The 18,303-nt window shown below is 36.9% G+C and overlaps 1 long non-coding RNA gene across 1 annotated transcript in view; it reads right to left on the bottom strand.

The window, feature by feature from the left end:
• Positions 1–1,986: 1,986 nt before the first annotated feature.
• Positions 1,987–18,303, bottom strand: part of LOC141559533 (uncharacterized) — a 58,331-nt gene continuing 42,014 nt past the window's right edge. Inside the window, exon 2 of the long non-coding RNA XR_012487467.1 lies at positions 1,987–2,633. This is a non-coding gene — a long non-coding RNA (uncharacterized LOC141559533). The remainder of the gene's footprint in view (positions 2,634–18,303) is intronic.

The raw sequence follows: 18,303 nt of genomic DNA on the forward strand, positions 1-18,303 counted from the left end.
CTGCTCAGGTTTCCCCAACCCCCACAAATAGCTTCTTCCTTATCTAAGGACCCATTGAATTCTATTCAAATTCTAACCCTGACTGAAGCTCAGGCTGGAGGCCAGCCTGGGACTCCACTCATGGGCCTCTTCAGATTGTCCAAAGCCTCCCTATTATAAAAAGAGCCAGACTGGAGTCCACTCTTTGCAGAGGTCCCAAACATGGCATCCTTACACTGGTCATGTCAAGGATTTCTGTCCACTGGAGCCACCCTGCCTCTGGTGTTTTCCTACCTTTTAATCTTACTTCCAAACCCTACAATAAACCTTTTTTTTTTTTTTTTTTTTCTTTAAATCAATCTAGGTTTTCAGACCTGTAAATTCCTTTACAGGGGACTCTGCACCATCACTAGACTATCCTTGTGCTGAACCAAAAGGGGTTCCCCCTTTCCTAACTCTCATCACATTCAAACTATCAATTGCTTTTGAAAATCAATCTTTCTTGTCCCTTGTTTGTTTGTTTTTTAAACCTTTTTTTTAAAGTTTAAGAGTAACAATATAGGTAATATCTAAATAACTTTGGACCAAATTTCATCAAACTTATACATATGTCCAGCAGAGCTGACTATATTTTAAAGCATAGCTCATAATATTTACAAACTACCCAATATACAATTTATACAGTTTAGCTACATATTTCATCTAATTTGGAGATATAAACATTTACTTTAGATAAGTTACCTTTTTAAAATTAAAATCAAATCAAATACAGATTTAAACTTCTAGCAGCAATACTATAATACTAATACACACAAATTTCTAAATCTTATTTCCCAAAGCATCAATTGAAAGTAATACTATCATATGCCATTTAAATTTAAATACCCAGTAATTTAGTTCATATTTTTGAGAGAAAACTCCTCTTCCCCTTCAAAACCTTCATTCTCCTAGACTGCCCAAAATTTTTAAATAAACTATGAGATCTGAGATGGAAACACAAACCTCTGGGAGTAAAATGGCAATGGCTCCTATTTCTCCCCCCCAAATTTTGTATCTTCTTTGTGTATAGACTGCTGTCCACAAGTCAAATGGAAATATACTACACCCTCTTACAGAATCCAGAGTCCCTTGAAAAGTTGGGACTCTAGGGGTTGGGGAACATAGGGACCCATCTAGAGAGAAACTGAGGTTGACTATAGAGCTTGGGGTTTGGGGGGAGCCTTCCATTCTTTGGAGAGGCTGAACTTGACTTGAGTCCACATTCAGCAGCCCTGGTCATTACCAGTCTCTTCTAGGGAAAAAAAGCTTGAAGGCTTAAGAAAAATTCAGATTATTTTGCATCAAGATGCATAAAACAAGCACTTTTAAATCCTCAAATGGTCATTTTTTTTCTTTGTAATTCAGCTGACTGAGAAAAACATAGAAGACAAAACAGACTCACATTCACACACAAACACAAACTGCTTTTAAATTCCTTTCTTCTTATTTTTCCCTTTACACCTAGGGAACTCATCCCAATTTTGCAAGTTGTTTCTTAGGTTCACACTCCAATTTATCAGGCTTAAGATTGTTCCTTGCCTATTTTACTAAATTTGGTCAATTATGGAGGAGTCGTCCCCTTCCTTCAGTCACCAGAGGGTCTTACTAAATGCTACCCCTTCTCTAGATCACTATCTCTCTAATGGCAATGATCCCAGGGTCCCAGTTAGCTTTTCCTGCAGGTTACATGCATATATCTTATGTGATTGTTCTTCTCACGGCAGGTTGGACTTTCTCTCTATTAGTCTGTCAGAGCTTCCTCTGGTTTTTACTCTGGTGAGACCGTTTCTGGTGAGATCCTACTTCCCCACATCAGGACCAAAGTCTACTGGGGCTGCTTCCCCAACAGGCCTTTGGGAGTAACCAGAGAGAGTGGCCAGTGAGAGAGCATAAGTCCCGGACGAGCCCCCAGAAAACTATATGGGACAGCGATCACTGACCCAAAATAATTCAAATAGACATTTCTCAGAGCCAGAACAGAAAGCAGTTTATTAAGTTCCTGAGGAAAGAGGCATCACCTTCACCAGGATGGTCTAGCAAAGGAGGTGAAGGACAGGCAACACTGAATTTGGATCCCAGATGTCCCTGATTTAGTACCAGGGCTCACAATCTGTGCTCTACCCTCAGGATACAAGAACAAGGGCATTATAGATTACAAAGCAGTCTGTGCAAGATTAAGCAAGGGTACAAGCAAGGGTACAATGGAATTGTAGCACTGAACTATGGCAGGGGTCAGTTTCCTGAGAAGATCTTCAAAGGAATGAGGCAGACCCCCATTCCCAAAGAGAAGGAGAGATCCAGGAAACAGGGGGAGTGAGGAATTCCAGGGGCCAGAGCTGTGGCCTTTTGATGTACAAATAAGTAGACACTTGTGATGATAATCAATCCTGACAATTCAAGGTTTGAGGATAAACAGTAAGATAAGGGGGTGCCTCCAAAAACCATAAAACAAGATATGTCCAAGAGCCCTAGCTAGGGAAGTCTCTGAAGATAAGGATGTCTCTTGAATATACATAAACTTCATATTGCTCTGAGTCTGCTTCCAGGCCATATGAGCTTATTTGGCTTCAGAGATGCTGATTTTCTGCACGTCCAGTTGGATTTATTCTCAGTCCCTGCAAAGGATTGTTGGAATGTCAAGTCACTCTGTAACTTAGTTAACACAGACAGTTTCCATACAGCTCTTCTCAGTTACCTGGATAACTGGGGTGGTGGAAACTAGAGCAAATTAAGGTAGTTAGCATATCCATTTTCACAATCTCTATTGCTTAGAATGTTGCTTGGCACATAATAAATGCTTTGAAATGCTTACTGACTGAATGACTGACTTTCTCAAGTATTCTACTGGATGATGGGGGTGGGTTGGGTTACTACATATACATAAATAAGGTAATTTTGTGAGAGAAAGAGCATTAATAATTGGGAAAATACAATCAATAAACATTTATTAAGTACCTACTGTGTAACAGGAGCTATGCTAAATGTTGGAGATACAAATTAGAAAAGGAATGACAGTCCCTGCCCTCAAAGAGTTTAAATTTAATGGGAGAAGAAAATACACAATAGAAGGATGTTAAATGAATACCAGGGAGGGCCACCTTATTCCATGAAGTTAAAATCTGGCAGAGATGCAGATGGTAGAGTGAGCTGGAACCTTGCCCTCCATAAAGGAAAACTTTAGGAGGAGTTTAATGCTCTACCCTCTAGTCCTCCAGTCTGAGGGGAAAGGATGCAGTGATGAAATTTCATTCAGAAACATTTCACCCAGTCACCTATTTGAGCACTGAAGTAAGTGAAGAAATCTGAGGAGCAGAGATAAAGATGGAAACATTGTCAGACATAGAGTGGAGCATTTCTGGAGGAAATGAACAAAGGTAGAAAACCTTATGTTGAGTGTTAGAAACAAAGAATAGTACAATTGGACTAACGCAGAATGCACACATAATTTAATCTTAGTAATGATGTTGATGAAGATGATGAAAATGATGATGATGATTCCCAGTTATATAGATAGCACTTTAAAGTTTACACAATGCCTTAAACACAGTACATAATTTGAAGGGGAATACAACTGGAAAGTTGCTAGAAAGAAAGATTATAGAAAGCTTTCAGTGCTAGATATAGAAATTTTCATTTTACCCTACAGGTAATAGTTGCCTTTGAATGTTTTTTTAGTAGGAGAGTTACATGGTTGGACCTATTCCTTTGGAAAAATTATACTCTGTTAGCTTTAACCTATGTGTGACCCCTTCTCTTCATCTCTTCATCTTACACAAACTTTGTTCTCCACAGATCTTACCTGCCACTGTCCTCTTCCAAAGAGAATGATGTTTCCTCCATGGGAGAGGATCACAAAAGGTTGAAGGTAAATTGCTAGTGTAATTCTCTAACTTTACAGATACAGAAACAGCAACTTCTAAAAGAGAAGTGACTTTCTCAGGATCACAGAGGTAGTATATTATAGAACTGCGTCATTTGAACCTAATCTTCTGACTTCAAATACAAAGCTCTTTTTTTTTTTTTTTTACATTTTCTTATTTTTTTCTTCATTTTCTTATTTTACATAATCTAGTAATCCTCTTAACATATCTGGTAGTATCTTCTCTTAAAATAATCCCCCTTTGCCCCCCCCCAAAAGCCAACTACTTATCCAAAGCTTAAAAATTCAAGCAAAACTATTCAGTATAGTAAATGCAACTGATAGACGCTATATTTTATATCAATAATCCACTTTCTCTCTGCCAAGAGGAAGCAAAAGGCCAACGAGCATTTATTAAGTCTTAATATGTGCCAGGTACTTTTAAGTACTTATAAATATCTTCCTGTTTGATATACACAACAATCCTGTTTTACAATTGAGGAAATGAAGGCAGATAGAGATCAAATTACTTGCCCCATGGATTAAGAGACTAAATACTAGTCATCAGAAGCAGATTCTGATCAGTACCAAGTTCTGATATCTGTTAGAATAATTACTAAATATATTATTCTATTCATTATATATTTTATTTTATAGTTATGCTAATTTTATGGCCTAGAAGTAGAACCAAGGGGTGGTCTCAAGAATTTGGTTATCACTGATCCCACAGTCAGTAATGTTTGTAGGACTATTCCTAGGCCAGAGGACTTTTATAATCATTAACAGAAACAATAGCATTCTTAGATCAGAGGATCACAGATTTCAAAGCCAGAAGATTTAGAATCACTGACTTATTGTTAGAAGAGAAGCCCCCTAAGATTAGGGGACCTAAAAATCATTGCTGTCTCCTCTAGAAGCTATATTACATCAGTAAGACCAGGGTATATACAATAAACATATGCAATAACTATAAATGTGTCTCTTTGCTTGTTTCTTTGCTAAATCTTCTGGACTTTTAGCCTCCTTCAATTGATTATAATTACAATAAACTTTGCCCCTTAACTTGGATACAGGTTCAAGCCTGCAAATTCTTTTGAGATACCTTGCGACACTGGTCTGTGACCCCAACCTTTTGGGGTCCCTTTCCAACCTCAACATTATTTTCTTTGCTCATTTAAATCTTTCCATGTTTCTTTGCCTCACGTTCATTGAGCCTTGTGCCACATTAACTTTCCATTACATTTTCATACCATAACTTATTCAGCCACCTCTATTTATTGACACTTACTTTATCTTCAGGGTTTTTGTCTATTTGTCTTGGCTACTACAGAAAGTGCTTCTATGAAGAGTATTTGTGGGACCCTTTCTGTCATTGACAGCTTTGGCATATATTCCCAAAAGTGAGATGACTGGGTCAAAAGCTATGAAGAGTTTAGTAACTTTTCTTCCACGGCTCTAAATTGATTTCTGCAGTGGATGGATTAATTCACAACCCCACTGATGATATATTGATGTGTCTACATTCTCACAGTTCTTTCAATACAGAGCATTTTCATATTTTATCATTTTTCCCCATTTATTTGAGATGAGATGCTGATATTCAGAATAGTTGAAATTTGCATTTCTTTGATCATTTGTGGTTTCAAAAACATTTTTCTGTGGGTGTTGATTGCATTGCTTTTTAAATATATATTATTTGTTCTTACCTTTGACTAATAATCTATAGGACAATGGTTAGGAATTTTTGTCAGTTCCCTATATATCTTGGACATCAAACTTTTATTATATATGCTTACTATAAAGATTTTTTTCTTGATTGAATAACTTTTATTTTTTTAACCTAACCACACTGAATTGTTCCTGCAAAAGCATTTTAATTTTACATAATTATCGGTTTTGTCTTTTGAAATCATTTCAGTCCCTTTTTGATTGCTAATTCCTAATCATGGTTGTCAAAAAGGTACTTCTTTTCATTCCCTCTAAATTTATGATGTTATTTTTTAATACTTAGATTGCTTATTCATTTAGAGCTTTTAGTAATTTCAGTACTCTTTCTTTTACAAGATGCCAAAACTACCCTTCTCCTTGCTTCCCAGGGATAACTATTGATTCATTACCCTGTCTCCACATTTCATCATTTAGAGTCCATGCCATCAATCTCTATCACCCACTTCCAATCATTGCCACTGTTGCATGTTGCCTCCCACAGACTCATTTCTGCCTTTTAATTTGACTTTGCCTCCAGCTCACATTCTCCCAAGACTACTCCATGACTCTCCCCCCCCCCAACACCTCTGATTTCCTTATTTTTCTGACCTTTTGATGAGCCACTGTAATATATTAAATTCACAGCAATCCTCTATTGTACCTACTGCCTTCCCCTCTCTGCTCCTACCATTGGACTCCAAAGGAGGGGACTCACCAATTTGCTGTCAGCTTCTGCCTAGACCTTTTGCTGTCCAGCAATCTTATTCCTCTCTCATTGCCAATCACAGGATTTTGTTGCTAGTTTCGAGCCTTGGGGAAAGGAAACCTTTAGTAAGCTGTGCTTCTGGCATGGGGCACACATGGCAAGCAACCAAGGAAACTTGATGGACAACTCTCAGGTGAGAAGCAGCAGAGTATAGTAGAAAGAATACTGGAATTTCAATCAGGAGACTGGGCTTTTAGTGCTCACCTTACTTAATCTTGCTTCATTATGTAGTAGGTGGTATAGTGGATAGAGTGGTAAGGCTGCGGTAGGGAAAAGCAGAGCTCATAACAGATATTTAGTAGCTGTGAATTAACTTCTGCCTTAGTTTCCTCAATGGTAAAATGGAAATAGTAATAGCACCTGCCTCCCAGGTTGTTGTGAAGATAAAATAATATCTAGAGATCTTAGTATATTTTCTGGCATGCAGTAGGTGCTATATAAATTCTCCTCCTTTTCTTCCTCTTTTTCCTCTTCGTCCATCTTTCTTATTTTAGATAATTAGTTCAATGAATCATGGTCCAAGTACCTACAATGCAGTATTCTATTCACAGACTAAATAGTAAAAACATTTAATTAAATCTTAAAAAGAAAAATCTGAACTGATGCTGAGTGAAATGAGCAGAACCAGGAGATCATTATTCACTTCAACAACAATACTGTATGAGAATGTATTCTGATGGAAGTGGATAACTTCAACATAAAGAAGATCTAATTCAGTTCCAATTGATCAATGATGGACAGAATCAGCTACACCCAGAGAAGGAACACTGGGAAATGAGTGTAAACTGTTTGCATTTTTGTTTTTCTTCCCAGGTTATTTTTACCTTCTGAATCCAATTCTTCCTGTGCAACAAGCAATTCGGTTCTGCACAAATATATTGTATCTAGGATATACTATAACACATTTAACATGTATAAGACTGCCTGCCATATAGGGGAGGGGGTGGAGGGAAGGAGGGGAAAATTCAGAATAGAAGTGAGTTCAAGAGATAATGTTGTAAAAAATTATCCATGCATATGTACTATAAAAATAATTATAAAATTAATTAAAAAAAAATAAAGTATGTAAAAAAAGAAAAGAAAAATCTAAGAGTATACAAATTTCTATAATATCTTTACAGGGTTTTGGGGGTGTTATAATCAATTTTTCCCTAATCTTTGCCAATCTAAAGGGACACAATATTTTTAACATTCATGGTACAATGGTAAAAATTTAAGATCTCATGACGTTCTCCCTCATGGGGTTTTGTGAGGGTCTCTGAAGGCTGGTGGCAATGTGTAGAAGCCTCCTAGGTCCATTATGGGGTCAGCAGACTTTTTTCCACCATTGCTGGGTACAGGGTGCTCCTTCTGTCTTTTTACTCTGATTAATCAATTGACAAGCATTTATTAATTGCCTACAATATGCCAAGTGCTATGCTAGCTATTAAAATTAAAAATAAAAAAAAGAATGAGATAATTCTTACCAGTAGTATGCTGGTAAATGTTTAAAAATTGTCAGTTTGGGGAGGGGGGAAGAATGTATTCACGTCATACTTTAAGTTTAATCTGCATTTTAAACATTTCCTATATGACTTTATTAAGTCTTAATTTAAAAAAAATAATAAATTAAACCCTGAGTTGTAATTCCTAATGGTAAATGCTTACACTGAAAATTTAGCAGTCAGCTCTCCCGAGCCAGTACAAGCTGGCTCCCCATTGTAAGGAATTTATATCTAATAGTTGAAACAACAAAGTTATATATAAAGTGCATTTTTAAAAAGAAAAAAAAAGAGAAAATAAAGACAAATAAATGCCAAATAGTAAAAATTTAAGGGAATTGAGAGGGAATGTACAAGCTGGCTGTAAGACTAAGAAAATATCTCATGTAGTAAGTCGTGAATAATTTGATCCTTTAAGGAAGAGAAGGATTCTATGTGATGGAGATGAAGAGGAAGCATACTTTAAAATGTGGGAATGGTCATTGCAAAGGCCCAGAGATAGGAAATGGAATGACCTGAATGAGGAACACAGAAAAAGAACACAGACTAATTGGATCAAAATTTCCGATGGGGAGTAATATTCAATGTAGTTAAAAAGATCAACTGGGACCAGGCTATGAAGTTCTGTAAAAGCTAAACAAAAGACTTTGTATTTTATCCTAGGGGTAATAGTGAGCCACTGGTGTTGATAGAGTCAAGGAGTAACATAGTCAAATGCATAAGGAAAATCATTTTGGCAGCAGTGTATAGAATTATATTGTAATGGAGAGTACTTGAGGCAGAGAACACAATTAGAATACTCTTTAAAACTTTTAACTAACATTTTTTTCCAATAAGAAGACTTTTGCAATAATACAGGTGATGAGTAGTGAGGGCCTCAACTAAGGTAGTAACTATGTGAAGGGAGAAAGTCAGATACAGGAGATATTGTAGAGATAAAATTAGGAAGATTTGGTACATGATTATATTTGGAGGGGTGCAGGAAATTCACCAGATGAGGATAATTGTAAGATTATAAACCTAGGAGACCAGAAAGATGGTGGCTCCTTTGACAGAAAATAGGGAGATATTTAAAAAGGGAAGGAGTAAAGGAGTTCAGTTTTGCATATGGTGAGTTTGAGATGACTCTGGGACATCAATTTTAAGTGATATATATAGATATACATATATATATATATAAATATATGTATGTATACACAGACACTTACATGTACATGTGTCTCTGTATGTATGTGTGTTGTGTATATATATGCATATACATTGTTAATGTGGTACTGAATTTTAGGCAGAAGACAGGCTGGATATAAAGAATTATGATTCATCTGAAAAAAATTATAATGAAACTCTCTGAGGAATTCTGAAATATGCAGCTTCCCTCTCCTTTTTAAACAGATGGTACTTCCCTCCCCCTCCAACCTGTGACCAGAGATACATCCTGCTGGAAAATGTAATCCTGGGAATTCTTTCTAAATATTATAGAAATTGAAGACCCACGGACATTTTTCCTCCGTCATGTCCATTTCATGACAAGTATGATGAAATATTACTCCTTCCTCACAGGAGTTTTTATGAGATAGGTATTTTATAACCTTTAAATCACTATATAGGTGTGAGCTATTATTACATTAAAACAACCCTATTTCTTAGCTGTTTCCATAGACCCAGACAGAAATGACTATCAGAACTCTCATAGCCCATTCTCCCAAGGGAACAAAGATACAGGACTCGGTCCCTGGGTGCCTGATAGAGCCAATTAGACCCCAAGAGAAACAGAAACTCATATATTAGTTTCATACATACCCAGAGAAATCTCCATGGGTCACATAGGTATGCAAAGGGAGAGAAAGATAATTCCTCACTCTCTCTCTCTCTCTCTCACAGACTAATGCATCTCAGCAAAATGTCAGGTGGCTAGCCTCAAAATCAGCAAGTTTCTTACTTCTGGAGCCTATATTAAATGCTCTGGAGAAGTGTGTGTGTGTGTGTGTGTGTGTGTGTGTGTGTGTGTGTGTGTGTATGTGTGTGTGTGTGTGTGTGTGTGTGTGTGTGTGTGTAAGAATGTCGTTTAATAATTATCTCCATTTTTTTCCCTGCTGCATGCTTTTCACTCTTCTTTTGTGTTGAGATCATTCTGCATTCTTGCATGCAAAATGTTGACAGGCTCTCTAATAACCTCTCAGTAGGACTCCTGCTGTCCAACCTCACTGCTTATTTTTTTATGAACATCCTTACTTTTAATTCAATATATAGGGTGTCCAAAGCCCAAATACAGTTTTAAGTTTTAATATATTAAAGCTTTAATTACTTACAACTTCATTATGATTTTTCAGATACCTTATAATTGAGAAACTTCATCCATTCTCTAAAACTTTAATTTCAGAAGAGAGTTAATTTCTATACAGCATAAGAAACATTTATTGAATGCTTTGTGTGTGTAGCTTGTGTGGTCATATAAAAGAGAGTTTATTGTCTTTTTGGAGAGACAAGATTAATAATTAGAGAATGTGATAGTGTATAGTAAATAACTTAAGTATAATTATTGAAATTTTTATTCAAATTAATAATGCTATGAGATGGAGGGCACATTAGGGAAGTATGAGATAGTTGTTGCCTAAGGTTAATTGGGGAGATAGCATGCAAGAGAGGATTCCCCATAATCTCTCTTATTCCAGTGTCTTCCATCTAGTATTTACTTCCTATTTCTCCTGTATATATCTTGTTTTGTGTATATTTATTTATATGTTTTCTCCTCCATTAGATTGTAAGCTCTTTGAGGGCAGAGATTGTCTCTTAATTCTTTTTGTATCTCCAGTGCTTAGCACAGTGTCTGGCATATGGCACTTAAATGTTTATTGATTGATTGGTTTTTGCCGCTGTGATCTTTTTTCCTGTAATTACCAACTAGGGAGATAGCATACACAATACTAGGGAAAGAAGGCTTTATTATGGTCAGAGGATTCTGGTTTAAATTCTGTCTCTGAGACTTAATAACTCTGTTACTTTGGCCAATTGACTTAACCTTTTTGGACCTCAATTTCCTCATCTGTAAAATGAGAGTATTTGAGGTTCCTTCTAGCTCATCATCTCTGATCCCTTGATCCCATCCTCTCCAGTTTCTTTAAGGAACTCACTTCCCTGATCATAACCTCTCTTTCTCCATGATTCTATTTACACATTCCATTGACATTTTTGGTATTATATTACCTGCATTTCTGAATATATCTCTCCTTGATCCAATTAACCATTTCTTAGAATAAGACATTAAAAAAAAACCACTGTTCTGTAAAGGGTCAGCTAGTCAACATAGTAAATCCTCTATAAAACACTAGCCCTGAAGTCAGGAGGACTTGAGTTCAAATACAGCCTCAGACACTTGACACTTCCTAACCGTGACCCTGGGCAAGTCACTTAACCCCAGTTGCCTTGTGGAGGTGGAATGGGATGGAAACATTATAAGACATGACAAAAGAGATGATTTTAGAGAATCCTGGGAGAGCTGATATGATGCAGAATGAAATGAGAAAAAGTAGGAGAACATCTTATATAAGGACACTATAAAGGAAAACAACTTTGAAAGACTTAACTCTGATCAAAGCAATGACTAATCATGTTAGCTGAGGATCTATGATGAAGCATGTGACTGCTGATAAGATGTGAAGAACTCAAGGTATAGAAAGTAATATGAATTTTTGAACATTGCCTCTGTATATATCTGCTTTTTTTTTCTTTCTCTAATTTTAATTAGGGAGAGAGGAAGTTGAGGACGATAATACTGATGGCAGAGAGGCAGAAAGGGAGAGAAAGAGAGCAAGAGTAAGAGAGTGGGAGAGCAAGAACTTAAACATTTTTAAATGCACAGGAAAGAAAGAAAATAATTTCAGAAGGAATCACAGGCAAGCAGAGAAGCTTTAAGAGTCACATGAAGTTATTATTTAATTTTTAGAAGGGGATTCATGGCTTCATGTGAAATTTTGTGTTCTGAATTGTGTATGAAGATGCTCTTTTTTTGGAGATATTGTTAAGAATAAAATATATTTATTGTGTTATTACAAAATCATGGAATATTAGAGTTGAAAAAAACCTTAAAGAACATTTAAATAATCCTCCTCATAAATTAAGACTTAGATAAGTAAAGCATTTAACCAAGTTCATACAAGTCAAAATTGAACCCAAATCTTTTGACTCTTTCCAATTTTCTTCAAAATGCATGAGCTAGTACTAAAATTGGATATAAAACAGACACTATAATAAGAAGCACCATAATAATAAGTATTTCTTTAACATTTCTACTCAAAAAACATTTTACTAGTATTATCTAATTAAAGTCTCATAACAACTTTGTCAGCCAAGATTCAAATCATACCTTTGACAATAGCTGTGTAATCACAGGTGAGTTATTTACTTTATATGACCTCAGTTTTCTCCAACTGATATTATGTATAAAATATTCTTGACAATCTTCAAAGCATCACATAAGTTCCAGTTCTCTCTTATTATCATGATCATTAATATTATTCTATTCTGTCTCTCTCTGTCTCTGTCTCTTTGTCTCTCTATCTGTCTCTGTCTCTCTGTCTCTCTGATTCTGTCTCTCTGTCTCTGGCTGTCTTTCTCTGTTTCTACTTGTCTCTCCTCTCCTCTCCTCTCCTCTCCTCTCCTCTCCTCTCCTCTCCTCTCCTCTCCTCTCCTCTCCTCTCCTCTCCTCTCCTCTCTTCTCCTCTCCTCTCCTTCTCCTCTCCTCTCCTCTCTCTCTCTCCTCTCCTCTCTCTCCTCTCCTCCCTCTCCTCTATTCTCCTCTCTCTCCTCTCCTCTATTCTCCTCTCCTCTCCTCTCCTTCCCTTCTCTCCTCTTTTCCCTTCTCTCTCTCTCATGTCTCTTTCTCTCATGTTTTTCTCTGTTTCTTTGTCTCTGATTCTGTCTCTCTGTCTCTTCTCTGTCTTTTTCTGCCTGTCTCTCTGTCTCTGATTCTGTTTCTCTGTTTCTGTCTCCTTGTCTTCTCTCTCTCTCTCTTCTCTCTCTCTCTCTCATGTCTTTCACTGTCTGTTTCTTTGTCTCTGATTCTGTCTCTCTGTGTCTTTTTCTCTCTATCTCTCTCTTTGTATCTATCTTGGTCTCTGAAATGATCTGGGACAAGAATAGTTTCTGTGTTCTCTTATGTTTAGTGTCTGATAATCTATTGTGTGGGTAAGTAAAATGTTTGACTTTTGTAATTGAATGAAAGTGCTGAGATGCAGGCATACCTTCTGGAGATTCACTGAAAGCATCTTTGAGACTATTGGCAGTGGTGCAAGTAGTATTAATCTTATTTAATCATTAAAGAAACTGACACCTCCTCAGGGGTTAAGTCACCTGTTCAAGGTCACCCAAGTCAGTGGCAGAGGCAAAGCTTTCCTCTAGGTTGCCTGTTTCCCCCATCAGTGCTCTCCCCATTACACCTGATAGAAAAAGATGCTTTCTTTCTACTTCTGTTATGTCCCCTACAACAGTTAACACAGTAAATCCTCGTTGACTTGAATTAAATTGAATGTATTTGAGGTGAAACTGTTTGACCACACAATGAGCCAGGTTTCTCTGCTCATCAACGCCTCATCAAAATTCTGTCACATCCAAGGATCCCAATCGAGTGTTTTCAATATGTGTTTTTAAAATACATTCTGACTAAAATATAACTTCCATCTGTTTGCATAGACTAAGCCTGATGAATCAGCCGGAGGGGAAAGAAGCTAATCCAGCTGCCAGACACTGATTGAGCCCTCAACGCTGTGTAGGAGAGAACCTTCTCTCCCTCTGACATTCTGGAATGCTCTCACCTTAGGGCCTAAGACAAAAAGGAGAAAGGGGTTCTGGAAGCTGAGCTTGACAAAGCTGAGGAATACAGAGCGAATTTCAAGGCAGAATCCGATGGAGCAGTCAGCGAAGGAATCCTTCAACAGCCCTGCTCCCCTTCCCTCCTCCCCAAACGTGATGTTAGCCAGTTTTAGAGCAGGAATTGGAGACCCCAGGGATTACACCCTTATTGGCTTGAACAGTATTCCTTCTGTCCCTGGAATTTGTGTTCATAGAGTTATGGTTTATTTTTATTTTTTGAACTGTATTTATTTTGGGAGCCATCAGTAGCAAGTATGACAAGGACTTAAGAAGTAAAATGAAACCCAGAAATGAAATATGGAGAGGGCTATGCCCATCGAGGGAACAAGAATGGTTTTTTATACATAGGTCTGCTGCCATTAATACTTATTCAGTCCTACATTTTCAAACTCTTGTCTTTGCTGTCAACATTTATCCCTGTTCCTCTTGTTCTTGTTTCTTAACTTCCTTAAAACACTTTGGTTATTTCTTGCACACTTCATTGATTTGGCTGTCTCCCGCATTAAAGTATAACAAGTTTGCCAGAGGCCACAGGGACCCAGATCAGCCCACATTGTAGAGATTTATTTAGAAAGAGAAGATCTAGGATCAGGAATACCCCATTTTACATTTTCAAGAGAGGCTGTGACTTGCCTCTTTGGAACAGCAGCAAGTGGGCTGTGACTGGCCACTTACTACTCCATTCTCCTATCTTCAAGAAATAGGAGCAAGAGATTGGGCTAGAATTATATCTATCTATTACATATTAAATATTTGGAGTTCAGGAATATGATTTTTTAGAGGAAGATCAGGATATAAGCCACTTTCCTGGTCAGTCTAAGGAGGACAGTTAGCTTGGTCTCGAACAACCTTAGTTCCTTTCCATCAAATACTCGTTACACAAAACAACCACAGATAACAAAACAAATTTATTTATTCAGGATAGTGAGGTGGTACAGTGTATGGTGTTAAGCCTGGAGTCAGGCATATCTAAATTCAAATGTGATCCCAGATACTTTACTAACTATGTGACCCTGGGTAAGAAAGTTATTTAACTTCTTTCTGCTTCAGTTTACCCAACTATAAAATGAAGATAATAGCACCTCCCTCCCAAGGTTGGGAGGACCCTATGAAATAATAATTGTAAAGCATTTAGTTTAGTGCCTGATATATAGTAAGTGTCATAAATGTTAATTATTATTATTTATCAGTAAAAATAGAAATTGGGAATATTATGTAGATTATGATAGACAATAGAAAACACAAGAGTAGATAAGACATTAGATTCAGGAGCTAGATAAAATCTCAGTTCAGTGAAGGAAAGAATCTCCCCAAAGAAGTCCACTTTTAGCAGTCTTTTATGGTGGTAGGAGATAAGCACTGAGAATCAAGAGACATGTTAACAGGCCAGCTTTTTTTGCATCTACTACACAGGGAACTTCAGCCAGATATATAGAATTTTGTTTCTTCTCAACTCTTTCTTTTTTCCTCTTGACTTCTCTTCTGTGCTGCCTTCTCTGAAATATCTCTAAAGGTTCTCCATATTATGCCATATGCAGCATCCGAGGATCAGAGACCTCTCAGTCAATCAGGAGTCACATCTTCTTACATATACAAAATATCATAGGGCTGTCTATTATACAACTTCCCAAACCACCTGAAGCTGAGGTGTATTGTTAAAAAATATCACTGTATTTTTGACTCTTACCTAAGTATCTCTTAAAAGATTACTATAAAAGGTTTCACCTCAGCTCCACCCATTTCAGGTTTACCTCTCTCCCCATCCTTTACTCCACAGACAGAGGGGAAAAGTATACTATGAGCTTCTTTTTTTTTTTTTGTACCCTCTGTTATTGTTGTAACAATGGTAGTTGGACTAGAACACTTCCCTTCTGAGCTGGGCATGCACATTTTGTTCCCTTCCAATGGGACCTGTGGTCTTGCTCCTTATTAAAGAGCATATGTATCTAGTAGCTCTTGATAGTCCCTTGGTCCTCATGTCTGGGAGATTGCACTGCAGATGAGTAGTGACCAAGCTAGGAAGAGCTGCCTCCTTCAATGGGCTACATAAAAGACTGAGGGAAAAATGCTTCTCTCTCTTTTGAATGTATCACCTGGAACTCAGGTAGATTTCCCTTAATTTTCAGCTGAGGAAGCAGACTTTTCTCCTCTCCTTTTCCCTTCTCCCAGTAGCAGTAACAATTACCATTCTAGGAAGCGGCAATTGAATGGGTTGATATGGATAGATCTGAAATTAGTCCTCAAAATCTTGGTTGCCTCTTCTGTTTTGTGAGGGGTTCCACTCCCTCTCCCCAGGACAGGTGACTGAACTGTGATCCTAAGAGGTGGATGTTTCCAGTATTGATGGCTACCTCATTAGTTCAAGAGTTATGAGAGTCCTAAATAAGAAATAGCTGCCCAGGATGAGGGGTTTGTTACAAATATATCAGTTCTCAGGGAATAATAAACACATATTAGTATAAAATAGTAAGAGAAAGCTGCAGCCAGAAGAATTAAAAAAAAGAACAAGCCATTCCTTGGATTGCCAGGAAATCCAGTTGCATGAAATTGTCAGAGGGGAAAGTGAAATAACTGTTCAGCAGCTCTAAAAAGTGTCTTTATCTTTTGGGAGATCATGCTAAGTTAGCTTGTTGCTTTCTTGTGAGCTAAGGACTATTTTAATAAATGATACAAGTGATTCTTCATGGGGATGGGGAATGTACTTCTATTGAATTATGATTGAGAGATCTCTAATATCAACCAGGTTCGTGTGAGTTCAGTTATTTTAATATTTTAAGTACCGAAGAAGTAAACCTGAGAATGACAAAGTAGAAAGGAAGGTTTTAGCTTAACATAAAAGACAAATTCAACTTGCTTTTCAATTATAGTGGCCAATTGCTTTTCTTTTCCATCATGCTTCCAACTTGCTTTTATTCTTGACCTGCCCCCTCTTGCCTTTTTATTATGACTTACACCTTCCTGGATTTTTGTAATGAATTTCTTACCATACCCCACCCCAATTTCTTTTTTTGCAATCCCTCTCTTTCTTCAAGGACCACCTTATGTGCCACCTGATCCAGGCAGTTCTTCCTCTAGGACATCCTTTTCTCATAGTTTTTTGAACCTCATCTTTGTATTTAATATATTATTTTTTAATTAACAGAAATCTATTTTTACCCGTCTCTATCCTACTAGGAAAAAAGAAAAACAAATTCCATCATTAACTGATTTTTTAATGTGTCAATCTGTATCCACAACTTCTCTGGCAGAAAGTGAATAGCATATTTCATCATTGATCTTCTAGAATCATGGAGTTATCTCTTAAAATTGGTTCTAGAAGAATTATGGTGTTATCTTCTATAATTAATTCTAGAAGACTCTAGAATTGATCTTCTAGAATCAGTTATTTAGAGCTCTCATGTAGTTTATTTTTACAGGGCTGAATTCAAAGTCTTCAAAATTATTTGATCTTATAATATTGATGTTATGGTATAATTTTTTTTTGTTCTGCTCATGTCACAATATCAGTTAATACAAGTCTTTACATGTCTCTTTGAGTTTCCTCATTTCTTACAATATCTTACGGATACTAGTACAGTCTCTGTACTTTTAAGTACAGATACAGTATTTTATGATATTGTACAGGACCTATATCTTTGACTTATCAATGGCCTATATCACACACACACACACACACACACACACACACACACACACACACACACACACACATATATATATGTTTTATGCCTTATTATATTCTGAGCTCTTCAAGGACAGGAACCATATGCCATTCCTTTTTGTATCTCCAAAGCACTTAACAATCTCTTGTGAGTTGAATTAACTTCCTCTTTCATGGAGCTGTCTTTTTCTTTGCCCTACATATCCCCTTCACTTCTCACACTGATATCTCTATGTCATGTTGCCCGATCCAAGATCTCAGGCTCTTTTTCAGTATTCCATTTTCTTTCTTTTTCCTTTTTAAAGAGGTTATATGGTATAATGGTCTAAGTGCTAGACTGTGATTTAGGGGACCTGGATTCTAGTTTCATTTTCATTATTTCCTAGATGTGTGACCTCTATTAAGTCACTTCGCATCTCTTTATCTTAATATCCTTACTTTAAAAAAGACAAAATCATTCCAGCCTTTGTTTGCTTTAAAATGCCTAACAATATTATCATATAAGTAAGCTTTCCAGTCCACCAGCTGATGTGAAGCACATTTCTTTAATTTTCATGGGAAATGGGGGTAATTCATTCATCAACTACCATCAGACTCTAAGCTCCAAGGGCAAGATGATGTCATAGACATCATTACATCCCACACAGTATCTCCCATGATGCATGAGCACAGGATGGGTGTTTGATAAATATTTGTTGAGTGAATCAATGTACAGATATTTATTGAGCAGTGTCTGCAGAAAGAGAATTACTTATTGGAACAATTGACATGGAGGGCAAATTGTGAAAATTGCTTTTAAGTGATAATTGGCAATGTGAAAATTGTCAGCCTGATACACTGACCAACCCGGGCCAACTAAGGCTGCCTAGTGAAAGCAAGGCCCTGACATTGACAGATCTAGAAGCATTTTTGCAATTGTAATTAACCTTGGTTCTTGGAGAAG

The sequence above is a fragment of the Sminthopsis crassicaudata genome, chromosome 3 (assembly GCF_048593235.1).
Source record: "Sminthopsis crassicaudata isolate SCR6 chromosome 3, ASM4859323v1, whole genome shotgun sequence".
Lineage (NCBI taxonomy): Eukaryota > Metazoa > Chordata > Mammalia > Dasyuromorphia > Dasyuridae > Sminthopsis > Sminthopsis crassicaudata.